Source organism: Excalfactoria chinensis, chromosome 2, assembly GCF_039878825.1.
Source record: "Excalfactoria chinensis isolate bCotChi1 chromosome 2, bCotChi1.hap2, whole genome shotgun sequence".
NCBI lineage: Eukaryota > Metazoa > Chordata > Aves > Galliformes > Phasianidae > Excalfactoria > Excalfactoria chinensis.
The window spans coordinates 77,432,280-77,449,020 of NC_092826.1; the positions used below are offsets into that span (position 1 = coordinate 77,432,280).

The window sequence follows — 16,741 nt, forward strand, 5'->3', positions numbered from 1 at the left end:
CTGACAAGGCTGTTGGCGTTGCTGTCCCCACCCATGTTGCTTTCTCCTTCTGATGCTCCTGGGGGAGGGAGTAGAATCCCAACTTTATTCCCATGACCATAAATTGGCACTCGTGACTGCGCTAACAAAATATGCGAGGGCCCCAACAAACAGAAAAAGGAACTTACGTTTCTCTAATAATAATCCAGTTATCAGGGTTTCGCTAATTTCCTCTCGTACTGCCAGCTCCAGGCCACAGGTAATTATGAAGTTTGGTTTGATTTCTGTGACTGAGGTGTGATGTCACCCTCTCTGCAGACTTCATATTAGTCGGATGTTAAAAACACCACAAATATATGCTGTAATACAAAGAGAAATTACGGGTCCCATTAAATTGGTACTTTTGGTTCTACATTCTCTGTTATGGAGGGGTTCAAGCTAAATGACTGCTATACTTCGTGTGTGAGTCTTTAAAAGATACCGATCTGTGAACAGACCCAGACTTTCCTTCTGAAAGCATTACCAGATTTTTCTAGACAAATGACAAAGGAATAATTTATGCCATTCCATTACACAATACAACAACTTAACTGCAAAACAAAGAGTCGCACGACATGAGTAAGTTTTAAAACTGACTTGCTTACCTCTGATGCTTCCAGTGGACTTTCTCCATTCTCATGATAGATTCAACGCTTCTTTTTTTCACTGTGTGACTGTAGAGAGCAGTATTCACAACTTAACGGCATGCCGTGTGTTCTGAATTAGAGACATGAAGGGAACAGAGCTGGGACTGGGTGATAGCGCACCTCCTTCAACTATTTTGTTTTCCTGAGCTGTGGTTTGTCTTGTTATTTTCTTCTAAATGGTATTTTAAGCAATAGGAGCTTAAACGTGCCTTCTGCCTGCCTTAGAACTGCAGAAGACCTCAAGTGCAGAACTCGCTGTTTAATACATGGGAAGGTATGAGGAAATGGGGCCATCCAAGACATACCAACAATACGCTCCCTCTTTCCATTATACGTAAGGTACAGTGGCGTTGTACCTGGGGGCGAGCACCACAGTGGTAAGAAACTTGCTGTTGGACCTCTCCCGCAAGAACTAAAAGAAGTCCCACAACAGCCAAAGACCAGCGGCTGTACCAGGAATAGCCAACTATGTATCTGCCATGATTTGATCTGCACCAGATTTCTAGGTTAGCATTTTCCTCTTAGATCCTTCCTTGTTAATCCCAAAGCCTTTTAATTATGTCTTGTATGGAAAGTAGCAGAAACTGCATAGGAAGTCATTTATCTTTCTCTTTATCCTAGCCACTCTTACCAGAGTAATATTCATCTGAAGAAGGAAGTTCTTTGAGCCAGGCTATTATTCCATCATAAACTGTCTGTAATTCTTCTACACGCACAACATTTTGTCCACATCTTCCAATATCTGTCTCGCTAACAAGCCTGCTTGTGTGTTTTATCCACAACCCACTGAACTTGGTAGCCATCTTTGCAGTGGGCTTTGGATCTTGAACCAAGAAAGAAAAATAGAAGGGTATTTGTGTTGTTACAAGTTCCTATAGACCTAATTGCAGGTCACTTATGCCTGTTATATAAATGCTAATTTTATTGTGGAGTTTATTTATTTATTTCTCAGTAGGTTATATATTGCCTGGGTAAATGTAATGGGAAAGAGAAAATTCTATTAATTCCTAGCACTTGCTTTTGCTAAATATAGGCTATTTTTTATTTATTTATTTTTTGTCATTCACACTTTTTCATACTCATCCTTTTTATGGGTTAATATGTTCTGTGTTTTGTTAGACAGATCCAGGGGTCCTGGGCTAGTGGTGATATGAGCTGAATCAGCTGCTGAATGATGGAATAGCTCACTTGCTTTCATAGTTGCTAATCAGTTTACATTAGCTGAGGTTCAGGGCCGTTATTTGTTAAGATTTACATCTGGATGTCAAGGTGGGTTCGCAGGCATAGCTTTTATAAGTGGCTGATGAGACAGCGACCTGTCCCATCTGCGGGCAAAGTCGGGAGGATGTTGCCTATGTGACCCGAGCGCGTCGCTTGACGTCAGCACGCCGCGCCCCGCCTCTCCTCATATACAGGCTGTGTGCATGCGGGCGGGTCGCTGGAAGCGGAAGTTGGTGGGCTGGCGGGATGCAGTGGGGCTGAGGGGATGCAGTGCTCTGGGATGATGAGGCTCCCTGTGAGGAGCTGCAGCCGCCATCAGGCCTCCCCTCAGCTGCTCTGCTCGGCGCTGAACAGAACGAGGGCTCTCGGCTATTCCTCACACACGTTGCCCTCCAGCCCCTTCCCCATCTCTGTGGTCCTCCTTTGGACAGTCTCTAATAGCCTTATATCCTTATACTGTGGCCATCTGCTAATTGTCTGTTAAATCACATCACTGTGACACCAGGTGGCACAGGCACACATGATCTCCAGGTTCCTTAAGGCTGAGTGAATTGTGGAGAATGCTTCCTGCTATCAGATTTTGGTATAGAAAGAGAGGAGCCAAACGACAGGCTGGTTGAGTGCCTTGAGCCGAGAACAGGTGAATGCAGCAATAAAAGAAGTCAGGTCTACAGCATCGCCAGGCCTCCTGTCAGCAATACTGCTCCACTGTGGTAGCTGGAAGTAACTACAAATGGCTAACGTTAGTGTGGGACTTAAGTTAGATGATGGGAGAGCTATGCAGTGGAAGGGGATCTTTGTGGCAGAGTACCTAACAGTGCAGGCAGATAATGCGGGAAAGATAAGTGTAAGGAAAGATAAGGGGAAAGATGGGAAAGTAAAACCTCTGTTTTCCTCTAGTTTTCTACCTGGTGAAGCTATGCAGAAAGATCAATTTGACATAAGTTAACAAAAACTGTCACTAAGAAAGCTAGGTATTAAAACGCATGTTGTCCAAATCCCATTACATGACCTTGATCCTCTTCAGCATACGTGCAATGAGATCCCTCACCCAAGACATGACATCCAGTGGGCACGATATCTGAAAATCAGTTATTTACTATTTGTGCTGCTTATCATTTCCAGATGAAATTCTACACAAGATAATAAGAGCGATGTCCTTGAAGATCCACTGTTTTGTCTAATTAAGGTACTTCCTATAGCTTCCAGATGTATTGCTTATCTGTGATAAATATCTTTCCTAACTACAAGGCTTCCATAATAAGAGTAACGTCCTCTGCAGTAACCAGTAATCAGTCAGTAGAAAGCAGGTGGAGGCTGGGTGTTCTTAGAGAACCTGTGCCCGTTCGTGGACAAAGTGAGGAGGGGGACTCCTCCCTAAATGACCACCAGAGACCACTGAAGACCCACACACAAGCACAGACGATTCAGACATGTTGGTGTAACCCTGTAAACACAGTAACTACATGAGTATGAGATAGGTGTGCTTTATGTATTAGATAGGCGAGAACTTTTGGCTTATGGATGTGGATAGCGCTATTCTCCACCTTGCTCCCTGCACATAAATAAAGCAATATCTCTAACCACTTGTCTTTTCATTGTATTTCAGGAGGCTTTGAAACTGACAACAGGCTGCAGCTTGGGAGTGCTGAGTGCACACAGTCAGTCTGGTCACAGTGCCTTAAAGCCTCCTCTGCACTGGGATGTGGTGTGACAAAAAGCACAAACAGTGCTTTTGTAGAAGACCCAGACCACAGGCTGTAATAGGGAACATGTCATCCTAGAGCACAGTGCCTTGGGGAACGATGCTGGCACAGCAGTCCTGGAGGAGAGGCTTCCTTCTGTAAACACTTTTAATTGAACTAGAAGCGCACCAGCATGGTAGAGGAGGGCTGGGTCCCGAGAGCCCTTCTTTCAAATTCACTCAGAACTCTAGATGTTTAGGTAGGGTGTTGTAGCTGTAAAGCACAGGAAGAAAAGGTCTAAAGCTGTACTCGGCACCAGAAAGACTGGAGCCAAAATAAAGCCATGTTGCACCTATGGCACTAGAGGCAAAGGGGAACCTCAGGGCAAGACCTGATGTACTGGATGTTGAGGAGTCCTCAGATTCTGTGTCAAGGGGATGTGCCACAACTTTACTGCGCCCCAACCTGCAGCCTGAAGTGCCAGTGCGAATGTATCTCTTGTGGGTTAGGCATCCTCCTCTCAAAGCCCTTGGTCTTTGCATACCTTCTTCTGCAGCTGCAGCAAAACCCAAAGGAAAATTAGGTCTTGCTTTTAAAGCCAACCCCTTCCAGACAAGACCCGTCCCTTCTCACTCTGTCTCCATGGATGATGCTCCCACAGCAGGTGGCAGAGACAGAGGCTTTCTTGAAGAAAGACAGCCCCTCTAGGGGAGCACTGTACAGGCACAGGGAAGGAGAAGTGGTTTTGAGATGATATACTCCATGCCCTGTTCCTCCCCTGCCTGAGTGCCACTGGTGCCACTCAGTGGTCACATGCCACCAAAGCCTGTATTCATCCTTAAATGCTGCCGAGAATTCACCTTTGATAAATCATCTGCTTTGACAAAATCAACATTCAAAAACTACTATTTCCCATCTCCCAGTTTTACAGGCTGGCCCAAGAATATGGGAAGCCTAATGTGGACTTGGGCTTTACTAATCCATTCCACTGGGAAAGACATTCAGAGTCTGTGGTCTTTTTTTTTCTACTGGTGCACGAATTCCAACAGAAATTGTCAGGAATGAAAATGAAATCTGAAATAATATTTTTCTTAGCTCTGCGTGTGTTATCGTCAAGAGTAACCCTTGCCCTAAGCAGCATACATAGGGTGATTTCTGGGCCTTTCTTCTTCATAAACTCATCAGAAAAGGACACTCATGTTGGCACTCTGTATAGCGACTGTGTTGCTGGGATGTAGCAGCATTTCTCTTTGAAATTTCCTTAACAGCCATACTCGCTTCAGAGATATTGCTGAAAAAAGAGAAGTTTCCCAGCCAGTATTTCATCAAGTTAAAGAAAAAATCTAAAAGTTTAGACAGCACAGTTTGGACACCTTCATTTTGACATCATTTAAGATTCTGATAATCTACAGAAGCTTTGGAAGAACCTCTAAGTATATGGTAGATGAAATCATCACCTAAGGGTGATAAATCGCTACCAGGTTTCCAAAAATACATGCAGAAGAGGCAAAAAAACGTTTCTTTAAGTTTCAGAAAATATGAACAGTTCACAGAAGATGGATTATTGTGGAGAGAGTAAATAAGTGCAGTTTTTATTTTCACCAACTATATCACCATTACAGAGGAAAATCATGAAATGATGGAGGGCGATGGAGGCCCAGGCCGCCGCCCCAGTACATGCAGTGATGGAACGTGAGGTCACCTACCAAGGGATTGTGATGTCAGCAATGGAGATGACTGTGACCTCGCTAGCCCACCCTAGATCTGGGCTCTGGCAGAGGCCAGCGTGCATTTGTGCCTGGACTCCAGTTGAGCATAGCGGCGAGACTTGGAGCTCTGAGCAAGTTGGTTGTGTTGTACTGTGTGGCTGCTGGCTCCAGTTCTTGGTGCCCATCTCACAGTATACCAGTGTCTCCCCCAGCCCTGCCTGGATCAGGCAGCTGGGGCTACACAGAGTGCACTTGTAGCAGCAGAGGTGAGTGGTGCAGGACACAGCCCCTGCAGCAGCTGGTGGGGAACTGGGATCAGGAGGGTTTGCTGCTGAGAGACTGGGGTATCACAGCTTCCTGCCCCTGGGACAGCGAGTGACCGTGACTTCTCTCTCCCTTTTGCAGTTTGTAACACCTTCTGCCTGCTGCAGCACCTGTGAGGGGAGCAGCTTCCCGACCTCAGCTCTCCCCAGCCCATCGCACAGCCCAGGGCCATGGACGTGCCATCCAACTGGACCTGCCCCATCTGCGGGCAAAGTCGGGAGGATGTCGCCTACGTGACCCCCTGCTATGACGAGCTGTGCTATGGTTGTGCCATCTGGTGGGCAAGTAAAAAGCCGAGTTGTGCCGTATGCGGGCACAAAATTGATACCATCCGATACTCGGTGAGGTCGGAGGAGGATTACCTCGAGTGTGCTGTCCCGCAGCCTACAGCACACTCAGATCACGGCCTGCAGGACGAGCAGGGGCCTGCAGAGCCGGTGCTCATCCCACCTGAGCACAATTTCCCTGCCGAGGTCTGGGCTGCCTTTTTCCAAAACCATCCAGAAGACCTCGGACCCCTGCTACAGTGGCTGCAGGAGGAGTTGCAGCAGGTGTCCAGCAATGGCTGGTGGGAGGTGGAAGTGGGACAGTGCACCACCATGAACTTCCTCTGTGAGCACGGGCTGGACCAGGAGGCCTTGGTGCGGGAGCTGCAGATGATCACCGACGGCGATCTGCTGCCATTCATAAGGAGGCTCATCTGCACCACTGCATCCCTGTACGGCCCTGTGATCCGCCGCCAGCTGGACCACCAAGTCAGCCATGCTGCAGGAGGGAGGGAGGACAGCCCTGCAGCCAGCCCCAGCACCAGCACCTCCCATCAATTAACTTCTGCTTCGGGCCCGGGCCACTCCACCAGCCACACTGGGCCCAGTACCGAGGAGCTGCCCAGCAGCTCTACTGAGGGACCTGGGCACCCCAGCACCAGCACAGTGCCCTCAGTGGAGGAGCAGCAGGAGGAGCCAGAACAGGCGGTGGCAGCGGGCCCCTCTTCCCAGGGCAGGGACCGCTCGTCTGGGGGGCCCCGGCGCCCCCCGAAGAGGAAGGCCCGCAGCAGTCCCCAGGACTCTGCGCCGCCCTGCAAGAGGCGGCGGCGCTAGGCCGGTACCACACTGCCGTCAGAGCATGGCTCCTGCGGGCTGGGAGCACAACATCTATCTCTCGGCCTGCTGCTTGCAAAGGAAATGTGGGTATTGAAGGAAGAATACTTAGAGCACAAGCTGCAGAACAAGATAAACAGCACGGGAAAGGAATGCCGAGGACGCCTCCAAGTGAGAAAAAAGTCAAGTGCTCGGCGTGATCGACAGATGATAACAATCCTAACTGGAAGAGAAGCATGTGGCTAGGAACATCTCATGTCTCTGGTTGGAGAAGCATCTGCATGCACGGTTAAGGAGTTGACTGTGGGTGACTTTGTGGGATGTATTGTAGACATGTAAAGGGGGTGGGAAAGATACCTGAGAAAACTTGACAATGTATTTAAGGGATATTAGAACATGCAATAAATGATTTGGATCATTCATACATCTCAGTCTATGCCTCAGGCGCAGCAGGAAAGTAAACATAAAGAAAAAGAAAAAAAAGAATTATCTGTGTTGCTGACAAGGCTGTTGGCGTTGCTGTCCCTACCCATGTTGCTTTCTCCTTCTGATGCTCCTGGGGGAGGGAGTAGAATCCCAACTTTATTCCCATGACCATAAATTGGCACTCGTGACTGCGCTAACAAAATATGCGAGGGCCCCAACAATCAGAAAAAGGAACTTACGTTACTCTAGTCATAATCCAGTTATCAGGGTTTCGCTAATTTCCTCTCGTACTGCCAGCTCCAGGCCACAGGTAATTATGAAGTTTTGTTTGATTTCTGTGACTGAGGTGTGATGTCACCCTCTCTGCAGACTTCATATTAGTCGGATGTTAAAAACACCACAAATATGTGCTGTAATACAAAGAGAAATTACAGGTCCCATTAAATTGGTACTTTTGGTTCTACATTCTCTGTTATGGAGGGGTTCAAGCTAAATGACTGCTATACTTCGTGTGTGAGTCTTTAAAAGATACCGATCTGTGAACAGACCCAGACTTTCCTTCTGAAAGCATTACCAGATTTTTCTAGACAAATGACAAAGGAATAATTTATGCCATTCCATTACACAATACAACAACTTAACTGCAAAACAAAGAGTCGCACGACATGAGTAAGTTTTAAAACTGACTTGCTTACCTCTGATGCTTCCAGTGGACTTTCTCCATTCTCGTGATAGATTCAATGCTTCTTTTTTTCACTGTGTGACTGTAGAGAGCAGTATTCACAACTTAACGGCATGCCGTGTGTTCTGAATTAGAGACATGAAGGGAACAGAGCTGGGACTGGGTGATAGCGCACCTCCTTCTACCATTTTGTTTTCCTGAGCTGTGCTTTGTCTTATTTTCTTCTAAATGGTATTTTAAGCAATAGGAGCTTAAACGTGCCTTCTGCCTGCCTTAGAACTGCAGAAGACCTCAAGTGCAGAACTCGCTGTTTAATTCATGGGAAGGTATGAGGAAATGGGGCCATCCAAGACATACCAACAATACGTTCCCTCTTTCCATTATACGTAAGGTACAGTGGCGTTGTACCAGGGGGCGAGCACCACAGTGGTAAGAAACTTGCTGTTGGACCTCTTCCGCAAGAACAAAAAGAAGTCCCACAACAGCCAAAGACCAGCGGCTGTACCAGGAATAGCCAACTATGTAGTTGCCATGATTTGATCTGCACCAGATTTCTAGGTTAGCATTTTCCTCTTAGATCCTTCCTTATTAATCCCAAAGCCTTTTAATTATGTCTTGTATGGAAAGTAGCAGAAACTGCATAGGAAGTCATTTATCTTTGTCTTTATCCTAGCCACTCTTACCAGAGTAATATTCATCTGAAGAAGGAAGTTCTTTGAGCCAGGCTATTATTCCATCATAAACTGTCTATAATTCTTCTACACGCACAACATTTTGTCCACATCTTCCAATATCTGTCTCGCTAACAAGCCTGCTTGTGTGTTTTATCCACAACCCACTGAACTTGGTAGCCATCTTTGCAGTGGGCTTTGGATCTTGAACCAAGAAAGAAAAATAGAAGGGTATTTGTGGTGTTACAAGTTCCTATAGACCTAATTGCAGGTCACTTATGCCTGTTATATAAATGCTAATGTTACTGTGGAGTTTATTAACTCACTGGATTGTGCATGAACCAGAGTTGTCCCATCAAGCTTAATGGGGCCATTAGATCTCAGAAGAATGACAAAAATTATTTCTGAGTAGGTTACATATTGCCTGGGTAAATGTAATGGGAAAGAGAAAATTCTATTAATTCCTAGCACTTGTTTTCGCTAAATACAGGCTATTTTTTATTTATTTATTTTTGTCATTCACACTTTTTCATACTCTTCCATTGGGGCAGGTCTCTTCTCACTAGTGACATGTGACAGGACGAGGGGAAATGGCCTCAACCTGCGTCAGGGCAAGTTTAGGTTGGATATTAGAAAGAACTTCTTTACAGAAAGGGTAGTTAGGTACTGGAATGGGCTCCCCAAGGTGGTGGTTGAATCACCATCCCTGGATGTGTTTAAGAGCCGTTTGGATGTGGTACTCAGGGATATGATTTAGCAGAAGTTTGTTGTTGTGGTGTTGTTTCGTGGTTGTTTTTTAAGAGATAGGCTACTGGTTAGGCTGCGGTTGGACTTGATGATATTCAAGGTCTTTTCCAACCTGAGTAATTCTATGATTCTATGATTCTATGATTCTAACTGTCTGTCAGCAAGTACCTGTTGGCCTCCGTGAGGCCCATCTGCTAATTGGTACCCTATTAAATCACATCACTGTGACACCAGGTGGCTCAGGCACACATGATCTCCACCTTCCTTAAGGTGTCCTGTTCTTCCCCTAAAAAATTAGGGAAAATTAGATCTTGCTTTGAAAGCCAACCCCTTCCAGACAAGACCCGTCCCTTCTCACTCTGTCTCCATGGATGATGCTCCCACAGCAGGTGGCAGAGACAGAGGCTTTCTTGAAGAAAGACAGCCCCTCTAGGGGAGCACTGTACAGGCACAGGGAAGGAGAAGTGGTTTTGAGATGATATACTCCATGCCCTGTTCTTCCCCTGCCTGAGTGCCACTGGTGCCACTCAGTGGTCACATGCCACCAAAGCCTGTATTCATCTTTAAATGCTGCCGAGAATTCAACCTTTGATAAATCATCTGCTTTGACAAAATCAACATTCAAAAACTACTATTTCCCATCTCCCAGTTTTACAGGCTGGCCCAAGAAAATGAGAAGCCGAATGTGGACTTGGGCTTTACTAATCCATTCCACTGGGAAAGACATTCAGAGTCTGTGGTCTTTTTTTTTCTACTGGTGCAAAAATTCCAACAGAAATTGTCAGGAATGAAAATGAAATCTGAAATAATATTTATCTTAGCTCTGCGTGTGTTATCTTCAAGGGTAACCCTTGCCCTAAGCAGCATACATAGGGTGATTTCTGGGCCTTTCTTCTTCATGAACTCATCAGAAAGGGACACTCATGTTGGCACTCTGTATAGCGACTGTGTTGCTGGGATGTAGCAGCATTTCTCTTTGAAATTTCCTTAACAGCCCTACTCGCTTCAGAGATATTGCTGCAAAAAGAGAAGTTTCCCAGCCAGTATTTCATCAAGTTAAAGAAAAAATCTAACAGTTTAGACAGCACAGTTTGGACACCTTCATTTTGACATCATTTAAGATTCTGATAATCTACAGAAGCTTTGGAAGAACCTCTAAGTATATGGTAGATGAAATCATCACCTAAGGGTGATAAATCGCTACCAGGTTTCCAAAAATACATGCAGAAGAGGCAAAAAAAAATTCTTTAAGTTTCAGAAAATATGAACAGTTCACAGAAGATGGATTATTGTGGGGAGAGTAAATAAATGCAGTTTTTATTTTCACCAACTATATCACCATTACAGAGGAAAATCATGAAATGACGGAGGGCGATGGAGGCCCAGGCCGCTGCCCCAGTACATGCAGTGATGGAACGTGAGGTCACCTACCAAGGGATTGTGATGTCAGCAATGGAGATGACTGTGACCTCGCTAGCCCACCCTAGGTTTGGGCTCTGGCAGAGGCCAGCGTGCATTTGTGCCTGGACTCCAGTTGAGCATAGCGGCGAGACTTGGAGCTCTGAGCAAGTTGGTTGTGTTGTACTGTGTGGCTGCTGGCTCCAGTTCTTGGTGCCCATCTCACAGTATACCAGTGTCTCCCCCAGCCCTGCCTGGATCAGGCAGCTGGGGCTACACAGAGTGCACTTGTAGCAGCAGAGGTGAGTGGTGCAGGACACAGCCCCTGCAGCAGCTGGTGGGGAACTGGGATCAGGAGGGTTTGCTACTGAGAGACTGGGGTATCACAGCTTCCTGCCCCTGGGACAGCGAGTGACCATGGCCTCTCTCTCCCTTTTGCAGTTCGTAACACCTTCTGCCTGCTGCAGCACCTGTGAGGGGAGCAGCTTCCCGACCTCAGCTCTCCCCAGCCCACCGCACAGCCCAGGGCCATGGACGTGCCATCCGACTGGACCTGCCCCATCTGCGGGCAAAGTCGGGAGGATGTTGCCTACGTGACCCCCTGCTATGACGAGCTGTGCTATGGTTGTGCCATCTGGTGGGCAAGTAAAAAGCCGAGTTGTGCCGTATGCGGGCACAAAATTGATACCATCCGATACTCGGTGAGGTCGGACGAGGATTACCTCGAGTGTGCTGTCCCGCAGCCTACAGCACACTCAGATCACGGTCTGCAGGACGAGCAGGGGCCTGCAGAGCCGGTGCTCATCCCACCTGAGCACAACTTCCCAGCCGAGGTCTGGGCTGCCTTTTTCCGAAACCACCCAGAAGACCTCAGACCCCTGCTACAGTGGCTGCAGGAGGAGTTGCAGCAGGTGTCCAGCAATGGCTGGTGGGAGGTGGAAGTGGGACAGTGCACCACCATGAATTTCCTCTGTGAGCACGGGCTGGACCAGGAGGCCTTGGTGCGGGAGCTGCAGATGATCACCGACGGCGATCTGTTGCCATTCATAAGGAGGCTCATCTGCACCACTGCATCCCTGTACGGCCCTGTGATCCGCCGCCAGCTGGACCACCAAGTCAGCCATGCTGCAGGAGGGAGGGAGGACAGCCCTGCAGCCAGCCCCAGCACCAGCACCTCCCATCAATTAACTTCTGCTTCGGGCCTGGGCCACTCCACCAGCCACACTGGGCCCAATACCGAGGAGCTGCCCAGCAGCTCTACTGGGGGCCCCGGGCACCCCAGCACCAACACAGTGCCCTCAGTGGAGGAGCAGCAGGAGGAGCCAGGGCAGGCAGCAGCAGCGGGCCCCTCTTCCCAGGGCAGGGACCACTCGTCTGGGGGGCCCCGGCGCCCCCCGAAGAGGAAGGCCCGCAGCAGTCCCCAGGACTCTGCGCCGCCCTGCAAGAGGCGGCGACGCTAGGCCGGCACCACACTGCCGTCAGAGCACGGCTCCTCCGGGCTGGGAGCACAACATCTACCTCTCGGCCTGCTGCTTGCAAAGGAAATGTGGGTATTGAAGGAAGAATATTTAGAGCACAAGCTGCAGAACAAGATAAACAGCACGGGAAAGGAATGCTGAGGACGCATCCAAGTGAGAAAAAAGTCAAGTGCGCGGCGTGATCAACAGATGATAACAATCCTAACTGGAAGAGAAGCATGTGGCTAGGAACGGCTCATGTCTCTGGTTGGAGAAGCATCCGCATGCACGGTTAAGGAGTTGACTGTGGGTGACTTTGTGGGATGTTTTGTAGACATGTAAAGGGGGTGGGAAAAATACCTGAGAAAACTTGGCAATGTATTTAAGGGATATTAGAACATGCAATAAATGATTTGGATCATTCATACATCTCAGTCTATGCCTCAGACACAGCAGGAAAGTAAACATAAAGAAAAAGAAAAAAAAGAATTATCTGTGTTGCTGACAAGGCTTTTGGCGTTGCTGTCCCCACCCATGTTGCTTTCTCCTTCTGATGCTCCTGGGGGAGGGAGTAGAATCCCAACTTTATTCCCATGACCATAAATTGGCACTCGTGACTGCGCTAACAAAATATGCGAGGGCCCCAACAAACAGAAAAAGGAACTTACGTTTCTCTAATAATAATCCAGTTATCAGGGTTTCGCTAATTTCCTCTCGTACTGCCAGCTCCAGGCCACAGGTAATTATGAAGTTTGGTTTGATTTCTGTGACTGAGGTGTGATGTCACCCTCTCTGCAGACTTCATATTAGTCGGATGTTAAAAACACCACAAATATATGCTGTAATACAAAGAGAAATTACGGGTCCCATTAAATTGGTACTTTGGGTTCTACATTCTCTGTTATGGAGGGGTTCAAGCTAAATGACTGCTATACTTCGTGTGTGAGTCTTTAAAAGATACCGATCTGTGAACAGACCCAGACTTTCCTTCTGAAAGCATTACCAGATTTTTCTAGACAAATGACAAAGGAATAATTTATGCCATTCCATTACACAATACAACAACTTAACTGCAAAACAAAGAGTCGCACGACATGAGTAAGTTTTAAAACTGACTTGCTTACCTCTGATGCTTCCAGTGGACTTTCTCCATTCTCATGATAGATTCAACGCTTCTTTTTTTCACTGTGTGACTGTAGAGAGCAGTATTCACAACTTAACGGCATGCCGTGTGTTCTGAATTAGAGACATGAAGGGAACAGAGCTGGGACTGGGTGATAGCGCACCTCCTTCAACTATTTTGTTTTCCTGAGCTGTGGTTTGTCTTGTTATTTTCTTCTAAATGGTATTTTAAGCAATAGGAGCTTAAACGTGCCTTCTGCCTGCCTTAGAACTGCAGAAGACCTCAAGTGCAGAACTCGCTGTTTAATACATGGGAAGGTATGAGGAAATGGGGCCATCCAAGACATACCAACAATACGCTCCCTCTTTCCATTATACGTAAGGTACAGTGGCGTTGTACCTGGGGGCGAGCACCACAGTGGTAAGAAACTTGCTGTTGGACCTCTCCCGCAAGAACTAAAAGAAGTCCCACAACAGCCAAAGACCAGCGGCTGTACCAGGAATAGCCAACTATGTATCTGCCATGATTTGATCTGCACCAGATTTCTAGGTTAGCATTTTCCTCTTAGATCCTTCCTTGTTAATCCCAAAGCCTTTTAATTATGTCTTGTATGGAAAGTAGCAGAAACTGCATAGGAAGTCATTTATCTTTCTCTTTATCCTAGCCACTCTTACCAGAGTAATATTCATCTGAAGAAGGAAGTTCTTTGAGCCAGGCTATTATTCCATCATAAACTGTCTGTAATTCTTCTACACGCACAACATTTTGTCCACATCTTCCAATATCTGTCTCGCTAACAAGCCTGCTTGTGTGTTTTATCCACAACCCACTGAACTTGGTAGCCATCTTTGCAGTGGGCTTTGGATCTTGAACCAAGAAAGAAAAATAGAAGGGTATTTGTGTTGTTACAAGTTCCTATAGACCTAATTGCAGGTCACTTATGCCTGTTATATAAATGCTAATTTTATTGTGGAGTTTATTTATTTATTTCTCAGTAGGTTATATATTGCCTGGGTAAATGTAATGGGAAAGAGAAAATTCTATTAATTCCTAGCACTTGCTTTTGCTAAATATAGGCTATTTTTTATTTATTTATTTTTTGTCATTCACACTTTTTCATACTCATCCTTTTTATGGGTTAATATGTTCTGTGTTTTGTTAGACAGATCCAGGGGTCCTGGGCTAGTGGTGATATGAGCTGAATCAGCTGCTGAATGATGGAATAGCTCACTTGCTTTCATAGTTGCTAATCAGTTTACATTAGCTGAGGTTCAGGGCCGTTATTTGTTAAGATTTACATCTGGATGTCAAGGTGGGTTCGCAGGCATAGCTTTTATAAGTGGCTGATGAGACAGCGACCTGTCCCATCTGCGGGCAAAGTCGGGAGGATGTTGCCTATGTGACCCGAGCGCGTCGCTTGACGTCAGCACGCCGCGCCCCGCCTCTCCTCATATACAGGCTGTGTGCATGCGGGCGGGTCGCTGGAAGCGGAAGTTGGTGGGCTGGCGGGATGCAGTGGGGCTGAGGGGATGCAGTGCTCTGGGATGATGAGGCTCCCTGTGAGGAGCTGCAGCCGCCATCAGGCCTCCCCTCAGCTCCTCTGCTCGGCACTGAACAGAACAAGGGCTCTCGGCTATTCCTCACATACGTTGCCCTCCAGGCCCTTCCCCATCTTTGTGGTCCTCCTTTAGACAGTGTCTAATAGCCTTATATCCTTATACTGTGGCCATATGCTAATTGTCTGTTAAATCACATCACGGTGACACCAGGTGGCACAGGCACACATGATCTCCAGGTTCCTTAAGGCTGAGTGAATTGTGGAGAATGCTTCCTGCTATCAGCTTTTGGTATAGAAAGAGATGAGCCAAGCGACAGGCTGGTTGAGTGCCTTGTGCCGAGAACAGGTGAATGCAGCAATAAAAGAAGTCCGGTCTGCAGCACAGCCAGGCCTCCTGTCAGCAATACTGCTCCACTGTGGTAGCTGGAAGTAACTACAAATGGCTAACGTTAGTGTGGGACTTAATTAGATGATGGGAGAGCCATGCAGTGGAAGGGGATCTTTGTGGCAGAGTAACTAACAGTGCAGGCAGATAATGCGGGAAAGATAAGTGTAAGGAAAGATAAGGGGAAAGATGGGAACGTAAAACCTCTGTTTTCCTCTAGTTTTCTACCTGGTGAAGCTATGCAGAAAGATCAATTTGACATAAGTTAACAAAAACTGTCACTTAGAAAGCTAGGTGTTAAAACGCATGTTGTCCAAATCCCATTACATGACCTTGATCCTCTTCAGCATACGTGCAATGAGATCCCTCACCCAAGACATGACATCCAGTGGGCACGATATCTGAAAATCAGTTATTTACTATTTGTGCAGCTTATCATTTCCAGATGAAATTCTACACAAGATAATAAGAGCGATGTCCTTGAAGATCCACTGTTTTGTCTAATTAAGGTACTCCCTATAGCTTCCAGATGTATTGCTTATCTGTGATAAATATCCTTCCTAACTGCAAGGCTTCCATAATAAGAGTAACGTCCTCTGCAGAGGCCAGTAATCAGTCAGTAGAAAGCAGGTGGAGGCTGGGTGTTCTTAGACAACCTGTGCCCGTTCATGGACACAGTGGGGAGGGGGACTCCTCCCTAAATGACCACCAGAGACCACTGAAGACCCACACACAAGCACAGACGATTCAGACATGTTGGTGTAACCCTGTAAACACAATAACCACATGAGTATGAGATAGGTGTGCTTTATGTATTAGATAGGCGAGAACTTTTGGCTTATGGATGTGGATAGTGCTATTCTCCACCTTGCTCCCTGCACATAAATAAAGCAATATCTCTTCGCTAACCACTTGTCTTTTCATTGTATTTCAGGAGGCTTTGAAACTGACAACAGGCATGCAGCTTGGGGGTGCTGAGTGCACGCAGTCAGTCTGGTCACAGTGCCTTAAAGCCTCCTCTGCACTGGGATGTGGTGTGACAAAAAGCACAAACACTGCTTTTGTAGAAGACCCAGACCAGGCTGTAATAGGGAACATGTCTGCCTAGAGCACAGTGCCTTGGGGAATGATGCTGGTACAGCAGTCCTGGAGGAGAGGCTTCCTTCTGTAAACACTTTTAATTGAACTAGAAGCGCACCAGCATGATAGAGGAGGGCTGGGTCCCGAGAGCCCTTCTTTCAGATTCAGTCAGAACTCTAGATGTTTAGGCAGGGTGTTGTAGCTGTAAAGCACAGGAAGAAAAGGTCTAAAGCTGTACTCGGCACCAGAAAGACTGGAGCCAAAATAAAGCCATGTTGCACCTAAGGCACTAGAGGCGAAGGGGAACCTCAGGGCAAGACCTGATGTACTGGATGTTGAGGAGTCCTCAGATTCTGTGTCAAGGGGATGTGCCACAACTTTACTGAGCCCCAACCTGCAGCCTGAAGTGCCAGTGCGAATGTATCTCTCGTGGGTTAGGCATCCTCCTCTCAAAGCCCTTGGTCTTTGCATACCTTCTTCTGCAGCTGCAGCAAAACCCAAAGGAAAATT

General features: G+C 46.9%; 2 long non-coding RNA genes across 2 annotated transcripts; both read right to left on the minus strand.

Moving 5' to 3' along the window:
- Positions 1-1,379, minus strand: LOC140247721 (uncharacterized). Its single transcript, XR_011902755.1, has 3 exons — positions 1,297-1,379; positions 624-735; positions 1-338 (listed from the first exon to the last, which is right to left on the minus strand). It is a non-coding gene; the product is annotated as an uncharacterized lncRNA (long non-coding RNA).
- A 6,045-nt stretch (positions 1,380-7,424) lies between these two features.
- Positions 7,425-13,951, minus strand: LOC140247733 (uncharacterized). The gene is made up of 5 exons (XR_011902757.1): positions 13,883-13,951; positions 13,210-13,321; positions 12,754-12,924; positions 7,826-7,937; positions 7,425-7,540 (listed from the first exon to the last, which is right to left on the minus strand). It is a non-coding gene; the product is annotated as an uncharacterized lncRNA (long non-coding RNA).
- Between the last annotated feature and the right edge of the window lie 2,790 nt (positions 13,952-16,741).